At 45.2% G+C, this 19091-nt stretch overlaps 1 long non-coding RNA gene across 1 annotated transcript in view; it reads left to right on the plus strand.

Annotated features, from left to right (window-relative positions):
• Positions 1-18525, plus strand: part of LOC116279949 (uncharacterized) — a 69081-nt gene extending 50556 nt beyond the window's left edge. The window contains exon 5 of the long non-coding RNA XR_012071825.1: positions 8102-18525. This is a non-coding gene — a long non-coding RNA (uncharacterized lncRNA). The remainder of the gene's footprint in view (positions 1-8101) is intronic.
• The last annotated feature ends 566 nt before the right edge of the window (positions 18526-19091 follow it).

Below are 19091 nucleotides of genomic sequence, written 5' to 3' on the forward strand. Positions count from 1 at the left end.
TCTGCAAGCATCTGATTTGCAATTCCTAGTCTCTGTGTGATCAGCAAGCAGCTTCTGGCTCCTTACATTGGGAAAATAAATTGGCACGTGGAATAGCAGAGAAGCATTATTTGCCCCATTCTGAACTTCTCTCCTTAATCCAGGTTTTCTTCTGGGCAAAGGGACCACCCCCAAAGTGTGCAAAGGCATCCCACTCTAAAGGGGCCATTATGCTCTGGGAAGTAGGGGCCTCAGGTCTCCCCCTGACCCTGAGCCTAGCTCTGTCTCCTCGGGAGTCTTTGCCAGGCTGTACCTGGACGTGGTCTGCCATGCAGCTGTGACGGTGCGTGTTGGAGAGCTAATGGGCGAGAGGGGTGGGAATCAGTGGACCTTTTCCCTCCATACTGTGTCGTTTAGAGGCAGAAACCCTCTTGTGCTCCTTGCCTAAGGATTCAGGATGGAGATGTTGGCGTTTGGGAAAGTAGAGGAATCTAGGTCAAAAGCCAGGTGAGCAAGAAGGTGGAAATATCCTTCTTCTCAAAGAAGGCTAAATATGGCGACAAGCCCCTACAGACACGAGGAAATGGGAGTCTTTATACTTGGTGAAAACAAAGAATGAAGATAATTGAAAAACGCATGCAAATAATCAACTTGCCTTTTTGGCTGTTCGTCTAAACACCAGATCATGTGGAGGAGAAATGACACGTCTGACTGCTTGCTAACAACAGCCCTTTGGGGGCCGGGGAACGTCGGGCAAAATGAATTCAGACAGAGGTTTCTCTCTGACAACCATTACTCACTGCCATGTTGCCAGGGTCACTGAGAGCTGGAGTTTTGCTGCTGCGACACTGTTTACATCCCAGGACACACAGGGACAGAAGGTCATGGGAGGTAAGCAAGCCTGGAGTCCTCAAAGTCAAAGGACAATAAATACACCAACTTACCAGGCTTTTAAAGAAACACAAGTGGGCCAGGCAAATTCCCACTTTGGATGTAGATTCACAAGATCTTGCAGCAGATGGAAGGAGGAGTGGGGCAGGGGGTGGCTCAGACTGACGTGATATCAAGTTGATCACAACCAAAACGGGCCACAGAGGGTCAAGGCGGAGAACAGCACTTCAAACGTGCCTGAACTGGAATTCAAACTGAACTGGCATTGAGGAGAGGGGTCAAAGTCAGGGGCAAGGCTCCGGGGAGACCACTGAGAACCAGAGAGAGAGAACAACCTTTTTCAGAAAGCTCAGGAAATGTGATGAGTTGCCACTCTGATGTAATGGAAGGAACATTCAGTGATGTGACTAGTCGTGGACTTGGGGTCCAGTGTGTAGACACCCAGCTATGACCTGAGTAGATATTTCATCAGCAAATAGTTTGGGGGTATTTAATTGACACGCATTTGTAGCAAGTCAGCTCCTGAAAAGCATCGTTAAAATATTCTCCTGCAAATAGCACAGCGCTTTGTCCTAAATTTGAATACTCGCGTTGAGCAGTCTGAATAAATATGGTGGGATTTGGCACCCTCCGAGGCATTGTTTGCTAAGAAGAGAATGCTTTTAAATCTCCTAGAACTCCAAGGAAAGGTCCAGAACCCTTGGCTTCCTGAGAAGCTCAGTGTCCCAGCCAAAGCACGTTCCACTTCCTCTCTTCTGTCACCATCACGCACTAAAGTTCTTCATAAGTCACAAAGGCCAGTCTGATTCATTTCTTCCTTGCTGAGCCATCACAGCAACTTGACTTTGAAATTCAACTTGAAGGGAAAAAAAAGTCTATTTTTAATCAGAGAAAAACCTGAAGTTGAATGAAAATCACTTCGCATGTCCTGTTGACTGTAGACTAAAACCACTTTTGAGATGATCATTAATTTTCTGGAGGTGATGCACACCAGAATCAGCTTCCATCCCACCACGTAATCAATCAGTTCATCAACAAGTCCGAAGGGACCACGCGAGTGTTGTGTTCTCTCTGGTGCTACGTGAGACTTCGGGAGAACAGAGTGTCAGGTGACGTTAAATGAACGCTCAGGGCTGGATTCAAGTAATTTTAACCACAGGATTGAAACGATCAGGGGAAAGCACGGAAATGCAGAGTGACTTCAACAACTACTCATGAAAGGAAAACACCCAGTCTGTGTTTCAGCGTTCTCATTTGGCGGTATTTCTTCGTAAGGATTGAGGTTAATTATGATATCTTTGAGAAAATCTTTACATTTAACAAATGTTTCTGAATAATATGTGTGCTGACTAGAACTAAATAAGAAAGAACTAAAGAAAGTAAAGAACTGAGGAAAAACACTAGGAAATGCATTTTGTCTATAGCTTATTCATTTTATGTATTTTTCCTGAAATCATTATGCATTCATGTCTTTCAAAAACTTCTCTCTAATGTATTTGTTTAAAAACCCTAATTCTAGGTGATCACACTTTGAAACAACTTTCTCTCCCAGGACCTGTTTCACAAATCAGATCAAAAGTTTTCTCGCACAAGCATCATTTCCGTTACTCTAGAAGAACTTGAATTTGTGAGTTGATTACAGAAACAACTAAACTGTGAAATTTAACCACTTTATTTGTTCTTGTTAAGACTATAATATGCCCATAATTGTGGCTTTTAAAAATGACATTTGCTGGTGTTTCTTTAATGCCTGGAACTATCAGGAAGATACGAATAATGTTTTACAACCCGACCTGTAGGTAACCTCTGATGACATGTTTTTAAAAATTAATTCATGTACATAATGAAAAATTCAAGCAGCAAGAAAGTTGTCAAGTGGAAAGTAACATTCTACTCCCTCATCTGGTCATTCTGACCCTGGTTATTAGCAGTTCCTCACAGTTCTTTCAGAAAACACTTTGCTCATATATAAAATATGCATTGCCCATTCACAAACATGCATACATTTAAATTTTTTTTCATAAAGAGGATCACACAGTACCCATAGTGCCTGCTCTGCTTTATTTTCACATAGTAAGTTGTCTCGAAGAGCTCCCCATGCTGGCACATGAAGATCAGTCTCATTCCTTTTAACAGCTGCAAAGCATCCAATTGTGTCAGATATAAGCATATATCCAATACATTCTACAGTGTTGCAGTAGCCCTTTATTAATCGGCATTTATGCAGTTTCAAGACTGATGCTTTTTATTTTAAATTCTTACGATCAAATTAAAATTTTAAACCTCGTGTAGATTACTTCGATAAAAAGAAAACGTCAATGCTTAAAAAATGAAATCGTACTGAACCTCTCTTGTAATTAAAAGAACTCAATCAAATTACTTTCAGTGTATCAGTTTTGCAAAAATATGGGGAAAAGGTGATGATTCCCAAGGGAGGGCAGGATGTAGGCAACAGGTAAGAGGCCTATTCAAAACATTTTAACAACCTGTATAACACAGACACCCATGACTCAGAGCTGATGCCAGCCGTAACATACCACGTGTTCATCCAGGGCCCGCCAGCTGGGTGGCAGTCTGGGGGGGCAGGAATTCTCACACATTGTTGTTGAGGATGTAAGTTGAATGCAGTCTTTCTGGAGGACACTAGCCATTGCCTTTTTTCCCCAAAGTCATTGAAAAATGTTTACTGAATTGAATACTCATCTAAGAAAACCATCAAAAGGATATATTTTTTTTGTAAAAGCTTTATTGAATTGTAACTCACATACCATACATTTCACTCATTTACACTGCACAAGTCAGTGGATTTTAGTGTGTGCCCAGAGTTGTGCACTCATCACCACAATTGATTTCAGAGCATTTTCATCATCTCGAGAAGAAACTCCCTACCTTCTAGCTGTTACCTGCCCATCTCCTCATTTCCCCCAGTCCTGGCTAACTACTAATCTACTTCCCATGTAGATTTTCCTGTTCTCGCCGTTTCATCTAAATAGAATTCATTTCCATCTGAATTTTAAGTTCTGCTTGTCAATTTCTACAAAGAAGCCAACTGGGATTTGAACAGGGATCGTGTTGAATCTGTGCATCAGTTTGGAGAGTTTATTGACATTAGGCTGATGCCTGCGTGTGGTATTGGGTCCAGCTGAATGTTCCAGACTCTGGGAAATGTACCTTTGTTGACTGTGACTGCCTGTCTGGGTCACAGACCAGCAAGAGCTTGGACGGAGAGGAGAAGACCCCTTTCTGGTCTCCAGGGCTGGGGACGTGGGGCTGGACCCTGGGTCGAGAGGAACCGGCCTTTGGATTGGAGGCAAGATGTCTTCTGCATCCACTTGTCTGATTTTAGGTTTAATGGTGTAGACTCTCAACTGCTTTTTTGAGTGTCTTTTTCTGCTTTCCCCACCATGAGGCTTCTTCATAATGGTGAAGCCAGAGAACTAATCTTGTAAAAAATAATTGCCCCCCTTTTCCTCACACCCTTTCGATCTCTACCCATTCTCTTGATGCTGAAGCACCCCAATCCGTCATCAGGACTGGCAAACAGAATCTCCCTTAAGTACTGGGGAGGGGGCAAAGCAAAGCAGTGATCCCCGGGCCTGGGGCAGAGGGGAGGCTGGGACTCTTGTCCCTGTGACGTTAGCGTAATGTTCGGGACTTTTCATGCCACAGCCCTTGAGAAACACAAGTGTTTTCTTGCTTCTTCTGCCTTCGGGATTGTAAATTCCTTGAGGCCTGGGACTTGTTCAGAGCTGTTTTTCCGGTACTTAGCAGGAGTTGTGACAGACAAACACGCACTCCAACATTTATTGCATAAATATTGTCATGTTTCAAATGACGGTACTTCATGCAGTTGTGATGACCATCACGCCAGATGAGACCCGGGGAAATGATCATTAGCAAGGCCCACAGATATAACACATTAGTGTTCAAAAAGAAATCTAAAAAAAGGGGTTGGGGGAAGAAAGCAAGATACAAACAGGATCTCACCTGAATTTTCTAGTGGTGTTAGAGACACTGGCTCGAACAAGAAATGAGAATATTGGTTCCAGCGAAATATGATTATAAACATACTGGATTCAAAATTGTAGTTGTTCCTATGATGCTTCGTGCAGATTCCCAATTTCAACATGTTGTTTAAATAAATGACATAAGATTGGATCTTTTATAATTAAACATCTGTAACAATGTATATCTGAATTCTTGCCTTCTCCTGCCTCTCTTTTCGGACAAGCTTGTTTTCGTTGGACCACCAGCAGCAAATTCCTGCAATTTCAGGGCCACGTGACATTGTTGTCATTGCTTTTAGCACAGGCATCTGTTAGTAAAGAGACCAAAAGTATTCTCTTATGAGTCACTAATATACTTGCCAAAACCAATTAAACTCATGCCAAATATGACAAGTCACCAGAAGACTTTTAACAATTTACAGTGTTTTTGCTGGGGAAGGGAAATAAAGAAGGGAGAGAGAGAAATTTGCATAGTACTTTTCTTTTTCTAGTGAGCTTCAAAAATTATAAGCACTGAAATTAAGTGATGCTAACTGCAGTGCTATTTTTTCTTTTTCTTTTTACACTCTAAGCTAGAGATATAGTTGATTTTTGTGTTTAGGGGAGGAGGTAATTATGTTATTTAATTTATTTATCTTTAACAGAAGTACTGGGGATTGAACCCAGGACCTTGTGCATGCTAGGCACACACTTTACCACTGAGATATCCCCTCCCCCCTGTAATTGATACTTTTGGTGGTTGCTCCTTTCCTTGTCTACTGTACAAAATATGCCTGGTTCTTTCTGGGCTGGAATTGCTAACCAAACGTGAATGAATAGAGCATGAAAGAAGCCATGGCTGGATTTTAAGTTTCTGAGTAATCAAGAGTTGTCCTTAACAGGCAAAAAGGCAAACCAGCAATGAAATTGTGCATCTGAAACAGTCTCCGGATAGGAAATTTAGCTCGGATAAAGGCTTGGGATAGAGTTCAGAGGACCAGCAGGGGAGGGATGTTGGTTCCCTCACCTCACCAAGTGCAAGAGCAGTTACAGGTTCCCAAGACCTTTGGGAAATGGTCTCATGTAACTAGAGGCCACCTCTTGGACAGTGTAGCTCTGGGTAATACCATCCATCCCAAATCTGTCCAGCCTGGGACCCCTCCCCTCTTCTAGACGTGTATAAACAATGCGCAGCTGATACGTCATTTGGGTGACCCATAGACTCCTGAAATTAACCATGTTCCAATGGACCAGGCCAGATTGGACACCAAAGTTTTCACCCTCTGCGCCTCCTCTTCCTGAATCGCCCCGTCTTGGGGAATGACTTCAAGCTGCCCGTTGACAAAGTCTCCTCCATCTCTCCAGCTTTAGATGCCAGCCGATCACCAGTTCTGTGGAACAGAGTTCTCAGTAGCCCTCAGACTAGCTCTCTTCCCTCCCTGCTCACTGCCCGGTCGCCACCATGATTCATCTTTAAGATATTTTACCTGGATTTTTCACCAAAGCCTTCTAAAGGGATTTCTTCCCTCCAATCTTATCTCCATGCAATTCATTCTTCACATATTGTCAGAGACTTTGCTTTCTTTTAACAGTTTTATTGAGATACGATTCACAGACCACAAAATTTTCCCATATAAAGTGTACCATTCAGGCTTTGAGTGTATTTACAGACTTACACAATTATAACCACAATCGATTTTAGAACATTTTCATTACACCAAAAGGGACCCTGTGCCCTTCAGTCAACAATCCCCTGCAGACACTCCCATCTCCCCCAGCCCTGAGCAACCACTAAGGTACTTTCTGTGTCTATAGATTTGCCTATTTTGAAAATGTAACATAAATGGAATCATGTGATATGCAGTCCTTTGTGACTAGCTTCTATCACTTAGCACGTTTTCAAGGTTCATCCACACTGTAGCATGCTCAGTATGCTGTCGCTTACATTTCTTTATTTTTATTGCTGAGTAATATTTCATCATGTATACATTTCGTCATGAACGTTCATCAGCTGATGGACACTAGGGTCACCTCCACCTTGTAGCTATTGTGAATAGCACCGCTAAGGACGTTAAGGCTGTTTTCAGTTCTTTTGGGTACGTACTTCGGAGTGGAATTGCGGGACCGCACGGTACTATGTTTACCCTTTTGAGGAACTTTTAGCCTGTTTTCTACAGCAGCTGCCCCATTTTATATTCCCCTAGTGGTGCCTGAGAATTCCAGTTTCTCTACATTCTTGTCAGCACTTGTTATTCTGTTTTTTTTTTTTTTTTTATTATGTCCCTTTATCCATAATGGGGTATCTCACTGTGGTGTTGATTTGCAAAGCTCTCTCTGAGATGCAATTGTTATTATATGTTTTAGCTACTTCAGAATCCTTGAATAATTTCTCCTAGTTTTCAGAAAACATTCAAACTTCTTTGCCTGATGAAATAGAGAAAATTGAATTTTCTACGATTCCTAGAGGCCGCTCATCAGACCAGCAGGTGGAGGAGGTTTACCTACAGGGCTAGCAACTCTCCCAGTTTACCTGGGATTGAGGATGTTCAGGATATGGGATTTGCGGTGCTAAATCCAGGAGAGATCCAGGCACACGGGGACAACTGGTTACCCCACTTACCTTGTAAGAAGCGAATAGAATGGAGTTAGTGACAGTAAAGTAGGGGAGACTAAACTCCCTTGTCAGACACTGTTGAGTAGTTGGTGGGGCCACATGTGGAAAACACAAGCTTTGGGGGCGGGGGTAGAGGGTATGAACAAAAGAACCAGCAGGAAGGGAACAAAATGTTGTGCAAAGGACATTAGCATTCCCTGCGTAGGATACCCTCATGCCTTTAGTAGTAAATCAACCACAGCATGTGTGGCTCCAGTGGACTTTTTCATACAAACTGACTCAAGGAAGAAACCAAGAACCCAAAAAACTTGGGAACTTTTTATTCTGTAGGCTTCTGTTACATGCCCTACAAAAATTAGGAGAATCATGAAATGTAATTCATATACATTCACTAATACATTATCATTTCAAAACGGGACAATTGGATTCCAACTTGGAAAATCACCTTCCTAAAAATTATTTCAGAATGGGAAAGTTTATTTTTGCCAAAGGAAAAATGAGCATTTCCTGTAAGAAATGGGGTGGGGGGAGCTAACATTCATTGAGCATTTCTATGTGCCAAGAGCAATACTAAGTAGCTTTACATGTATTATCTCATTTTATCATCCTAATGGTAGTTCTCATGTGTTAGGTACCATTTTATCCTCAGTTTACAGATGAGGAATGGTAAATCAGAGGAATAACAAGCCAGTGAAATTATCGCTTCAGCAGCAGGAGCCAAGACCAGTGGACTGAGAGCCTCCAGTGTCTTCCACAGTGCAGGGAAGACCACTCTTCATTGCCCTAGGGAAGTAAAGCACACGTGGAGAGCCCAGCAAAATGAATGGAACTCACCATCTTTGCTTGGAGAGAGGTTTAGGTTGTCTCTTGGCCATTAGCGAGAAAATAAGCCATATTGACTTCCGCTGACAGCCATGTGACAGGGTTTGAGTGTATGGAGCAGCTTCAAGATACGGAGTGGAGGAAAAGAAAGAAACTGTTACTTCGTGAGCGCAGTGTGCCTGGAGTCCAGCCTACTTTTGGACCTCTCAAGTCAGATGATGCATTTTCCTATTGCTTCAGGCAGTATGAGTTGAAGTCCTCTGCTGTTACTTGAAATCCTAGCTGGTGACACAGTGACTCTGCCTCAGAGACGGCCAGCCAGGCCTCCTAGGCAGGGGCCAGATGGAAGACAGGGCTGAAGCTCAGAAGAGTCTGAGACGCCAGTGAGAGTCAAGAAGAGGCCCAGGCAAGGAGGACCATGGGGTCTCACCTAAGGTGGGAGAACAGGCCACAGGGGACCCTCCAGGACCACAGCTCAAGGAGCTCGGAGGCCAGACGGCCCAGCCCAGTGCAGATGGCAGCAACCAGAACCCTAGGGCAGCTCCTAACCTGAGGCTCCTCCCCTTAGTCACAAGGTCACAACCACGCCTTTCCCCAATCCCACACACCTCCTATGGAAGAGCAAGGTGGGAGGAAGAAATATGAAAGACCAAATTACCTACTTACCTCCACAGAGACTTTAAATGAGAAGAAATTGAAATACGAAAAGATAGCAAATTAGTCTTTCCTACCACCTCCCTCCTCTCCCTGCAACCTATCCTTCCAGCTGCCCAGCTAGGTGAGGACTTGCAAGGAAAAATAGACCCCTTCAGAAAATAAAGAGGCAGTTCTTTTTTTTTTTGTTCATCTGAACTAGAGTGTGTAAATTCCAGCCCCACAAGGTCTACCTACAGAAGTCATAAGAGTGCCACAGGATTTGAAAATAAGGAGGGTCACCCTGAGCCCTTGCTGGTTACCTGGCTCTTTTGTGCAGAGGACGTGAATCTCTGGCCTACGTGATGCCTCTCTCCCCGCCATGGGGACCCAAGGCAGGGATCACTGACTGATCATCCCACGTTATCCTTCTGAGCCCAGACATAGCCTCGCAAGCCTTCTCAACAACGTGCTCCAGAAAACCACTACCAATTGATCAGGGGTGGAAAGTACGTGGAAAACTATTTATGAACAACAATTTGAGGAACTTCAGGAATCAAGACTCTTATTTTTTTTTCACATTTGCAAACTTTTTTTTTATTTGAAGTATAGTCAGTTTACAATGTTGTATCAATTTCTGGTGTACAGCATAACGTTTCAGTCACACATATACTTATATATATTTCTTTTCATATTCTGTTTCATTATAGGTTACTACAGGACATTGAATATAGTTCCCTGTGCTATATACAGTGGAAACTTGTTGTTTATCCATTTTATATATAGCAGTTAGTGTCTGCAAATCTCGAACTCCCCATTTATCCCTTCCCACTCCCTTTCCCCCGGTAACCATAAGTTTGTTTTCTATGTTTTCTATGTCTGTGAGTTTGTTTCTGTTTTGTAAATAAGTTCATATGTGTCTTTTTTTTTATATTCCACATATGAGTGATATCATATGGTATTTTTCTTTCTCTTTCTGGTTTACTTCACTTAGAATGACGACTTCCAGGTCCATCCATGTTGCTGCAAATGGCATTATTTTATTCTTTTTTATGGCTGAGTAGTATTCCATTGTATAAATGTACCACAGCTTCTTTATCCAGTCATCTGTTCATGGACATTTAGGTTGTTTCCATGTCTTGGCTATTATAAATAGTACTGCTATGAACATTGGGGTGCAGGTATCTCTTCAAATGAAAGTTCCTTCTGAATATATGCCCAGGAGTGGGATTGATGGATCAGATGGTAAGTCTATTTTTAGTTATTTGAGGAATCTTTATACTGTTTTCCATTATGGCTGCACCAAACTACATGCCCACCAACAGTGTAGGAGGGAGGAATCAAGATTCTTACTTCCATTTCTTACTAGAAAGTAGACCTTATGGAGGAGAGACTTCAAAACTCAGTCTGAAGGACACCAGAGCTTCTCCAATACAGGGAGAAAAGACCGTGTAACTCTGAGCTCCGCTTAAAGAACCTGGGTTTTCATACTGACTCTTTTCAACCCCGCAAAGAGCAGCTTTTCTTTCTCCTTCCTCCCACCTCGTCCCCAGGCATCACAAAGCACAGAGGGGAAGCTCTTCTTCCCAGCTTTTCAACTGGTTCCAGAACCAGACGTAACACTGCTGTTTTTAAAACACCTCGCTGCAGCCAAAAGTTTAGCCTTCTGGTGTGGGCTTTCGTTGCCTTTCAGTGTGGTTGAACATCTGACAACCATTTGGTGAAATAAGTGAAGGGATTAGAACAAGAAACACAACCTTTTGTTGACTTTTCTGCTGATCCATTGGAAATTCATTTAGGCCCACACAAGCTTGCCGATTCTTCCTTTAATATTAGAAGTACAATTTCTGCAAGAAGCCAGTTCCCATCTGGGATGTCGCAGATGGCTGTCAACACAGGATTCCTAAAGGGGAGTCCTCTCTCACCCTTGTCTCTGCCCTGCCACCTTTTAAAATGATCCCAGCATGCTTGAGACAGCGCCAGATGCGGGGCCTCAGCCAATGATGTCATTTGTTCACCGCCAGGCTGGAGGGCCTCGCCAGGAGCCGTGTCACCACACGGAAAGCCATCTCGTTCGGGGAAGTAGTTGCAGGACCGCCTCCAGGTAGGCCTAGGTCCCAGGGAGGCTGATTCCCCCAGGCCCCAGGCCTTGAACTGTCTTCCCTGGGGGCATTCTGCAACGACTGGTCTCTTCCACCCCGCACCCTGCCCTCCCCCTCTCTGATGAAATCTGCAGAACTCCTGCAGCCCAACGTCAAGCTGTTGAGCACATTAAATCTGAACATCTTTATAAATCTCCTGGCCCTTCCGTAGCTCTGAAAGCTGCACACGAACCCAGTGCAAGCCCTGGGGGATTTTTCCAACCAATGTGGGAAATGTGGGCCCCTCCTCGGGGAGGGGCGGGGCCCGAGAGAGTCAAGAACTCCCGCTTGAAATCGACAAGCTTGCGTTGGAATCTCAGCTCCGTCACTTTTCTCTGCTTGTGTCCCCGGACAGATTTCTTCATCTTTTGGAGCCTCGGTTTCCACATCTCTAAGAAGCAGGGCAGTAATACGTGCTCCTTGGGTTTTTAGGATAACCGAGAAAAATGAGGGAAACACATCTCTTTTCAGGGTGCCTGGCTTCCTCCCCTTTCCCACCCTCTGCACGTAAACACAGGGCAGAAAAGGCCGGATCATTTCACTGTCGTTACTTTCTGGATGGGAAGAAGGGGTTGCTGTGGGGTGAAGGGGATATGTTTGCAGGAAATCGGGGAGACAGAACCTCAACCTCGGGGGCCGGCTCAGGGCACAGCTGATCAACCGCCCGCAGCATCCTCTGCCGGGGGTGGCCGTGGCGCTTTCCCGGAGCCGCCCTGGCGGAGGGGCACCTGCCATCCCACCCGCCCCGTGAGCGCAGCCAGGGCAGCTGGGGAAACCTAAAACCGGGCGCGCTATGGAGTTCTGCTGTGGGATTTTCACCCAGGCCGGGTAACTACCGACCTGGGAGCGGGCTGAACCGGTGACCCCAGCAGCGCGAAAGGCTCGGGTCGCGTTACCGCCTCCCCGGCCCTCCCGCGCGCAGCTTCGACTTCCTCGCGTGCCCCAGGGCGGCAGGTCCAGCGCTGCTCAGGGGCCCTGGCTGAGCGCCGCTCCTTCCAAGGAAGGCCAGTGGGGAGAGCAAAGATTAAAGGAAAAGAATCAGTTGATCCCTGCGTGGATTTTCAGTGCCGCTGTCATCTTTGCTGAAGCAGCACAGATGGTTAAAACCTTGGTGATGCAGAGACTCCGTTGAGTGGCAGGCAAGGTGGGTGGTGCACGGGGCCTGGGCTCTCAGACGCTAAGTGTGCAGAGCTGGCGGCGAGCCGAGAGGTGATGGATCCCAGCTCCTCATCTTCCAGAGGGCCCAGCTGAGGCACAAAGGACTGAATTAGACAGTAGGTCCACTGTCCGCTTCTCTCTGCTGGTCCCTTTCCATCAGCATTTCCCAGAGTGTGCTCCATGGAATGCGTACTGCAAGTGAGGGATGGAGAGAGCTATTCTGAAAAAACAGACCCTGTGGTCAAATGGCTGCATATTAAAGCTGCCCTCTTGGGATGAACAGTGCACATTCACATAAAAAGAGGGACGGCTATCAGAAGCTACTAATGGGGTCTGCCACAGGCTGGGAAACCCTGGAGTAAACGGAAGGAACGGGTGGTTGCTGGAGGCTACATTCTGTTCCTAACCAGCAATGGTTCAAACCATCAGGACATTTGTTGACGTTAGCAAGATCATGGTGCCAGCAGATCCAGAGTAAGCCTAGCTGCTCCACCATATCAGGAGCGAGATTGGCATCTCCTGTCTCAGTTCTCAGGGCCCTCTCCTCATGGTCACAAGATGGCAGCCACAGCTCCAGCTATCACATTCGCTCACACAACCTCATGCAAAATCAGAAAGCGAGGAGTGTCAAAAAGGAAGCACACTGTCCCTATATTTCTTTTGCTATTCCCAGAGCCCCCAACCCACCCCATCCCCAAAGGAAGTCTCATTGCCCAGGAGAAGTGAGTCACATGCTCACCTATACTCATTCTTGGCAAAGGAGATTACAAGTCTTATTATTGCCATAGAAATATTGTGATTCATTCCCTGGGGCTTGGTGCGTTATCTCTTGGACAAGATCATAGTTCTGATGGCAAAATAAAGGATACATGGCTATTTGGAAGCTACTTTATAAGTAGCTTCTATCAGAAGAGTCTACCATGAGAGATTTCTCCAGGGCTTCTGAAAGCTTTTATTTGTGAATGTGCACTATTGCTCTCAAGAGTTAGAGTTAATGTACAGTTTCCCAAACTCATCTGACCACAGAACCCCTCTGTCACCAATCATCCCATGAGACTTGGGTTCTATGGAACACACTTTGGGAAACACTGCCCAATGTATCCCCTCAGCATTTCCCTTCTTAATTTGCATGACATCATTTTTAGACTAGACAGAAACCTTCTCTTCAGCCTTGAGTAAATACAATTCTCATAAATTTCTGTCTTCCTGATGTTTTGTTAAGTCACTCCCTGGCCAAGTCAAACCTGAGTTCAGAATGACAATTTTCCTGTCTCTGCCAAAAGCCTTGCATGGAGGCATTTATCCTGAAATGTTTTCAGTCCCCACAAAACTCTTCAAAGCTTAAAAAAAAAAAAGCAAGATGAAATCCTGAAACCTAAATTCCAGCAGCTGTTCTAAAATGTTCTAACAATTCCATCCACCCGTGAACACCATGGTCATGCTGGTGTATGTTCCATGTGTCTCTGTCTTTTCTCTCTAACTAGTTAGCTGTTTAAGTTTTCGATCCTCTGGGAGCCTGACCATGGTGTACACTCACAAATTGTTGTTCACCTGTGTCAGTACCAGCTCACGCACTCACGCACAGTCACATCTGCACACAGACCCACAAGTGAACACGGGTTCACGCCTGTGCACACACAGGTTCACGCATTTGCACACATACTTGCATGTACATGGGCTCGCACACCTCATGGTGAGGTATAACCTACTGACCCACAACACATGACCGGCAGTGTCATGGGCGTCCGGGGCAATGATCTGTCTCATTCAGGGATGCGGGACTCACTGAGACTCACAGGCCGTGTGTGATGTTAATGGAGCATCAGGGAGATGGGGGACAGAGCTCCTGACAACACAAGGTCATCACTTATTCATTCAACAAACACTTTTTGAGTAACTTAAAAAAACACGTTGCTTAAAGCTCTTAGGCTTAGAGGAAAACTTCGGCTTATATTGAATTTGCAAGATTTTCTCACCTTCCACACAATGATTGTGAACCATTGCAGTTACCACTTACCAAGAGTGCCCAGAAACAGTGCTGAACATTTCCTCAGGGTTGGCTCATTCCTACACTGAGCTATGAGCCAGGGAGTACTATCGCCCCCACTTTTACAGATGAAGACACTGAACTGGGGGTCCCACGCCCTACTCTGCCTGACTCCAGAGCCACACTCTTCGGAAAGCCTGCTGGCTCACGGGGAAGATGACCGTGGGAAGCTGTTGAGACTCCAGGTGAAATCTTCTCCATTTAGAAGTGGACCTGGACTCACCAGCTCCTTCACGAAGCTGTAACCACACAACTAGGAAAATTTTCTCATGGCTTTATAGAACATTTTTTTTTTTAAGGCTAGACTTAGTACAAATTGCAAATAGTGTAACCCAGCTCTCCTTGCGAGATTTGGTGTCTGTGTGTGCATATGTGTCAGGGTAAAATCAGCTTAAAACTTACATTAAAGGTAATCTTCAAAGAAGAAAGTATCTCTCAAAGGGGAGCTTGTCTGAGATTTGCAAAGCAGCAGGGCACTGATCCCACTTATTAATAAAATAAAAATATATAAAGCCAACATTTTCCATACATCTACATGGGAGACAGTGCTGTGTGCTTTACATAATATTTTTTTTTCCAAATTCTTACAACCATCTTGGGAAGTGTGTGTTATTGCTCCAGTTTATTAAATCAGGAAACCAGGGTTTCAAGAGGTGAAGTCACAAAGCTAGATTTGGTGGCCACTGTGGACTTGAGAAATAAGGAATGATTACAGGTGGGGGAGTCTGGGCCGAATAGCTAAGGTCGCCACCTTCTCCTCCCGGGCGTGGTGGCCTCCAGGAGGCACTGGCCAGCAGCTGAGGAGGCGCCAAGCCATGAAGTTTGGACAGCGATGCTGCGGCCCCTCAGCTTGGGTGAAGGCCCAGCTGGATCAGCCTGGCCTGGAACATTTCTGTACATTCAGGCCAAGGTGCCGGGGGCTCGAGGGCATCATTTGGGTCCTCAGTTCCCCATCTGCACTGAAGGACAGTCTTTGCTGTTTGCTCAGTCAGCTGACAAGGTGCTTGCCTGTGAATGAACAATGCTTATCAATCGCCATGAGCCCCCTGGAGAAAGGTGCCACTCCACCCAAAGCATTGTTTGCCTGTTACTCTTCTTGTTTTTATTGGTATTAAAATATAGTCTGCAGTGTCCATATGAATTGGGTTCTCCCTTTCAGTGGATCATTGGAAATGCCATTGTCTTGGTTTTGGAGGAGCTTGGTCTGTGCCACAAAATCTCTTAAAAAAAAAAAAAAAAAGCCTGAAAGTAAATTCAGCTCGACGTGGTGAAATAAACGAGAATGTCTCTTTCATATGATCGTGCTTAGGCTTGGCTGCTTTTAAGATGCTTCAGGGGATTTTCTTTCTTTCTTTCTTTTTTTTCCCTCCTCCCAAGCTGCCTTCTTTGTTCAGGGATCCCTATTCGTCCTCCTGCCTTTTCTACAGTGTCACTTACTGCTTTGCCAGAGACTGAATGTGAGGACACAAAGGGACAATGAGACCCGTTACCCGAGGCAAGAAGCCACCTGCACACATTTACGGAGGCTCCTTCTCATGTGTCCTGTTAGTCTGTACCAAAGGCATTAACAGCGGGGCCACCACCCAGCCCTCTTGCTCCTGGCAGATGAGGAAGGGTTTATCCCCTCAGAAACTGAAGAGTTCTCAGGAAGCCAGGGGAAAACTCACTGGAATTATTATTATTACTGTGGTTATTAATTCCATCCTTTTTTTTTTTTTTTGCTATAAAGAGCAGGGCAGTGGCTCCATCCTGATTCACATTTAATGTATCTGATTAGAGCCTACTTTTAGGCAGAAAGAGGCCAGTGCCACTTAGGCTAGACTGAAAGCGCAGAGCTGTAAAGCCACCTCCCCGACCATCACTCACCGCCTTTAGCCACTGGACCCTGGAAAGTCAAAACAACATGGACAGGTGAGGATGTTTTCTTCCCCAAAGGCCAAATGAGCTAAAGGAGATGGGAGACCCTTTTGTTTTTCAGCCGAACAATTGGCTTTGTTTTGCCCTTTCATTCTTTATTATCTCTCCTCTTCACTCCTTGCCAAATTCTGCAGGAATGAAGAAGTTGGCAGAAAACACTGCACAAAGGCCACCCACTAAATATATTCACAACTGCTGCTTCCAAAGGCCAAACGTAAAGCAGGCGTGAATTGGGGAAGGAAGTCTCAACATGACGACAGACCCATCTGGGCAGTGACACGTTACCGCATCATCTGACAGAGAGTAGGAACCAGCAAACAACGATTTTTTTTAAATTAAAATTTTTATTTAATTATTTTTTTAGGTGAGGAGGTAATTAGGTTTATCTATTTCTTTTTTAATGGAGGTGCCGGGGATTGAACCCAGGACGTCGTGCATGCTAAGCAGGCGCCCTACCACTGAACTATCCCCTCCCCCTGCCAATGACGCTTGTTGACATGGAATAAATACATGAATGATTTATGCATCCAGCTGAGAAGAAAGACACACAGAGAGAAAGTCTGTGCAGTCTGCCGGCTTCAGATTCTGCCAAGCGTGCAGCACACCTGCGAGGTCATGTCGCGAGGCGCTCGGCGGTGGGTAGGGGCAGGTGGTAACGGCAAGTCGCTCTCAGCACAGATCACTGCAGGGGAGAGAGTTCCCGGCACAGGCGCTCTGGCCCCCGTCCAAGGTGCCTGGTTACTGAGTTACCAAAAGGCTCTTCTAAAAGGTCGGCCGTGGTGTAACCCCAAGGATGGTGTGACAGCGAGGCCCCGATTACTGCTTTCGTTTGGGAACTCTTTCCCACATGACTGGTGTTAAGGATGAATCAATGACCACAGCCACACAGTGTCTGGCTCATAGTAAGCGTTTATATTTACTGAATGAATGAATGAGTGAGTGTGTAAGCACAGCCTAACTGTGCAGTGTGAGATTCAGTCTGATTGTTCTAGAAAGTATATGTCAAAAATTTCACTTTCCTTCATCCTTCCCTAAACTGTAATAGAGCTGCTATATGCTAAGTAGCCCAAAATGAAGAAGGAAGGAAGGAGGGGAGGGAGAAAAAAAATACTCTTTCAAGTTGTTGAGCGAAATATTGTGTTCAATTCCGCAGGCTAGGGAATGGGGAGGGGAGCCCGCCGGGCAGTCAGTCTGGTGAGCTGGTCCCTGAGGGCCAGGACCACCTCTTACTCCTAATCAGGTGGGGGCAGAGCCCCAAGCAGGCAATGTAAGCCTGAGACACCAGAAGCCAGGGATTAAGACCCAGGCCCAGACCCAGACAAGACCACGAAGTAAAGACACTGGGAAATGACAGGTAGGGGAGGAGGAGGGGTTGGCAGTAAAGGGAAGTAAGTTACAACATGAAGAATCAGAGGCGTTCCGGTAAAATCTGTGGCCTTGAGTGGAGGCACGGGAGAAACCAAGTTCTTAGGTCGGACATGCTGTGAATTTTAAAAATAGTTTTTAAAAAATAAATGATTTTTTTTGTATTGCCTAACCCTGTTTTCTCCCAATAGTTTATTAAAAATTTCAATATACAAGGAAGTTGAAAATTGTACAGTGAACACAACCACCACCTAGGTTTTACAGGGCTCACTCCACTACATTTGGTATTTATCTGTCCATCCCTCTCTCCTTTCATCAATCCGTTCTGTTTTTTTAAATATTTTTGTTCCCAGCATTTTCTGATGAAAACATAGCTCTTTTGTTAAATGCTCGTGAATTTTGTTGTTATTTACATGAAGGTAAATGTAGCTGTAACAGCTAATTGTCTCTTTTCCTGTAGTAATAGACATTGAAAATACATATATGGAAATTGAATGCAAAGATCCCATTTCCCAACCTCCTTTGCAGCTAGGGGCAGCCCTGTGGCTGAGTCCCGACCAATAAAATGCGATAGGAAGCGTCACGTGACAGTTTCTAGGACCTTTCCCTAGGCGGCAGTCCCTTCGCCCAGCTTGCCCTGTTTCATCCCTACCGCCATTCTGCTGCCTGGAACAGGATGTTGCCATCTTGGACCGTGAGGCTAAGGACCACAGCCTAGGGGTGGCATGATGGAGCCATCAGGTGGATGAAGTCCGTGGTCCTGAAGACTCCATGGAGCAGAGCTGCCCCGTCAAACTGCTTACCCCGGGACTAAACCTACGTGAGGGAAATAAACCTCTTCTTGTTTCTGCTACTGTCATTTTGAGTGTTCTGTCACTTGAAACCAACCCTACTTCTAACAAAGGCAACAAGACTTCACAGCCAGTGAGGAAGGGCTTACAATGAGAAGCAAGTGACACAGCCTAATGTAATGCCTCCCCAGCCGCAGCCCCAGTTGAAATCCCCAGAGGTACATTTTTAAGTGGTTACGTCTGCATCCCTAAATAACGTTTCCATTCTCCTTTCACCGTTCATCCGTTTTAGACACCATCTGCTGACAAGCAGCTCCCGTGAGCCCTTCTTCCTCTCCTCCTTCCTTCTTCCTGTCAGTAAAGGTGCAGTGCTATTTTGAGTTTCTCTATTATTTGTGTTTGTGAATGTAGCATTATTTATACAATTATTTCTTTTTACCATAACTAAAGATGACATCTCTTGCCTCCGTGCTGGGTAAGGGGAGGTCATTAGCCCACCTGCCGCCAAGTCTTTCCACTTCTCCCGGATCCCTCCTCGGTCCTTCTTCAGCTCAGTGTCTATTGGTTTTTTGTTTCTGTTGCCAACATTGGCACCATCTACATACTTTGACTGACTGCTTCACTTTTGAAGGCAGGGAGCCTGCCTTTGTTCTTTTGGATCCTGAAATGCCAGAATGTAGAGGGCTCTGCTCTTGGGCACCAGATCCCACCTTTGGTGCCCCAATTTGGCTATAGCCCTGTAGCTTC

This window comes from Vicugna pacos, chromosome 4 (genome assembly GCF_048564905.1).
Source record: "Vicugna pacos chromosome 4, VicPac4, whole genome shotgun sequence".
NCBI classification, from domain to species: domain Eukaryota; kingdom Metazoa; phylum Chordata; class Mammalia; order Artiodactyla; family Camelidae; genus Vicugna; species Vicugna pacos.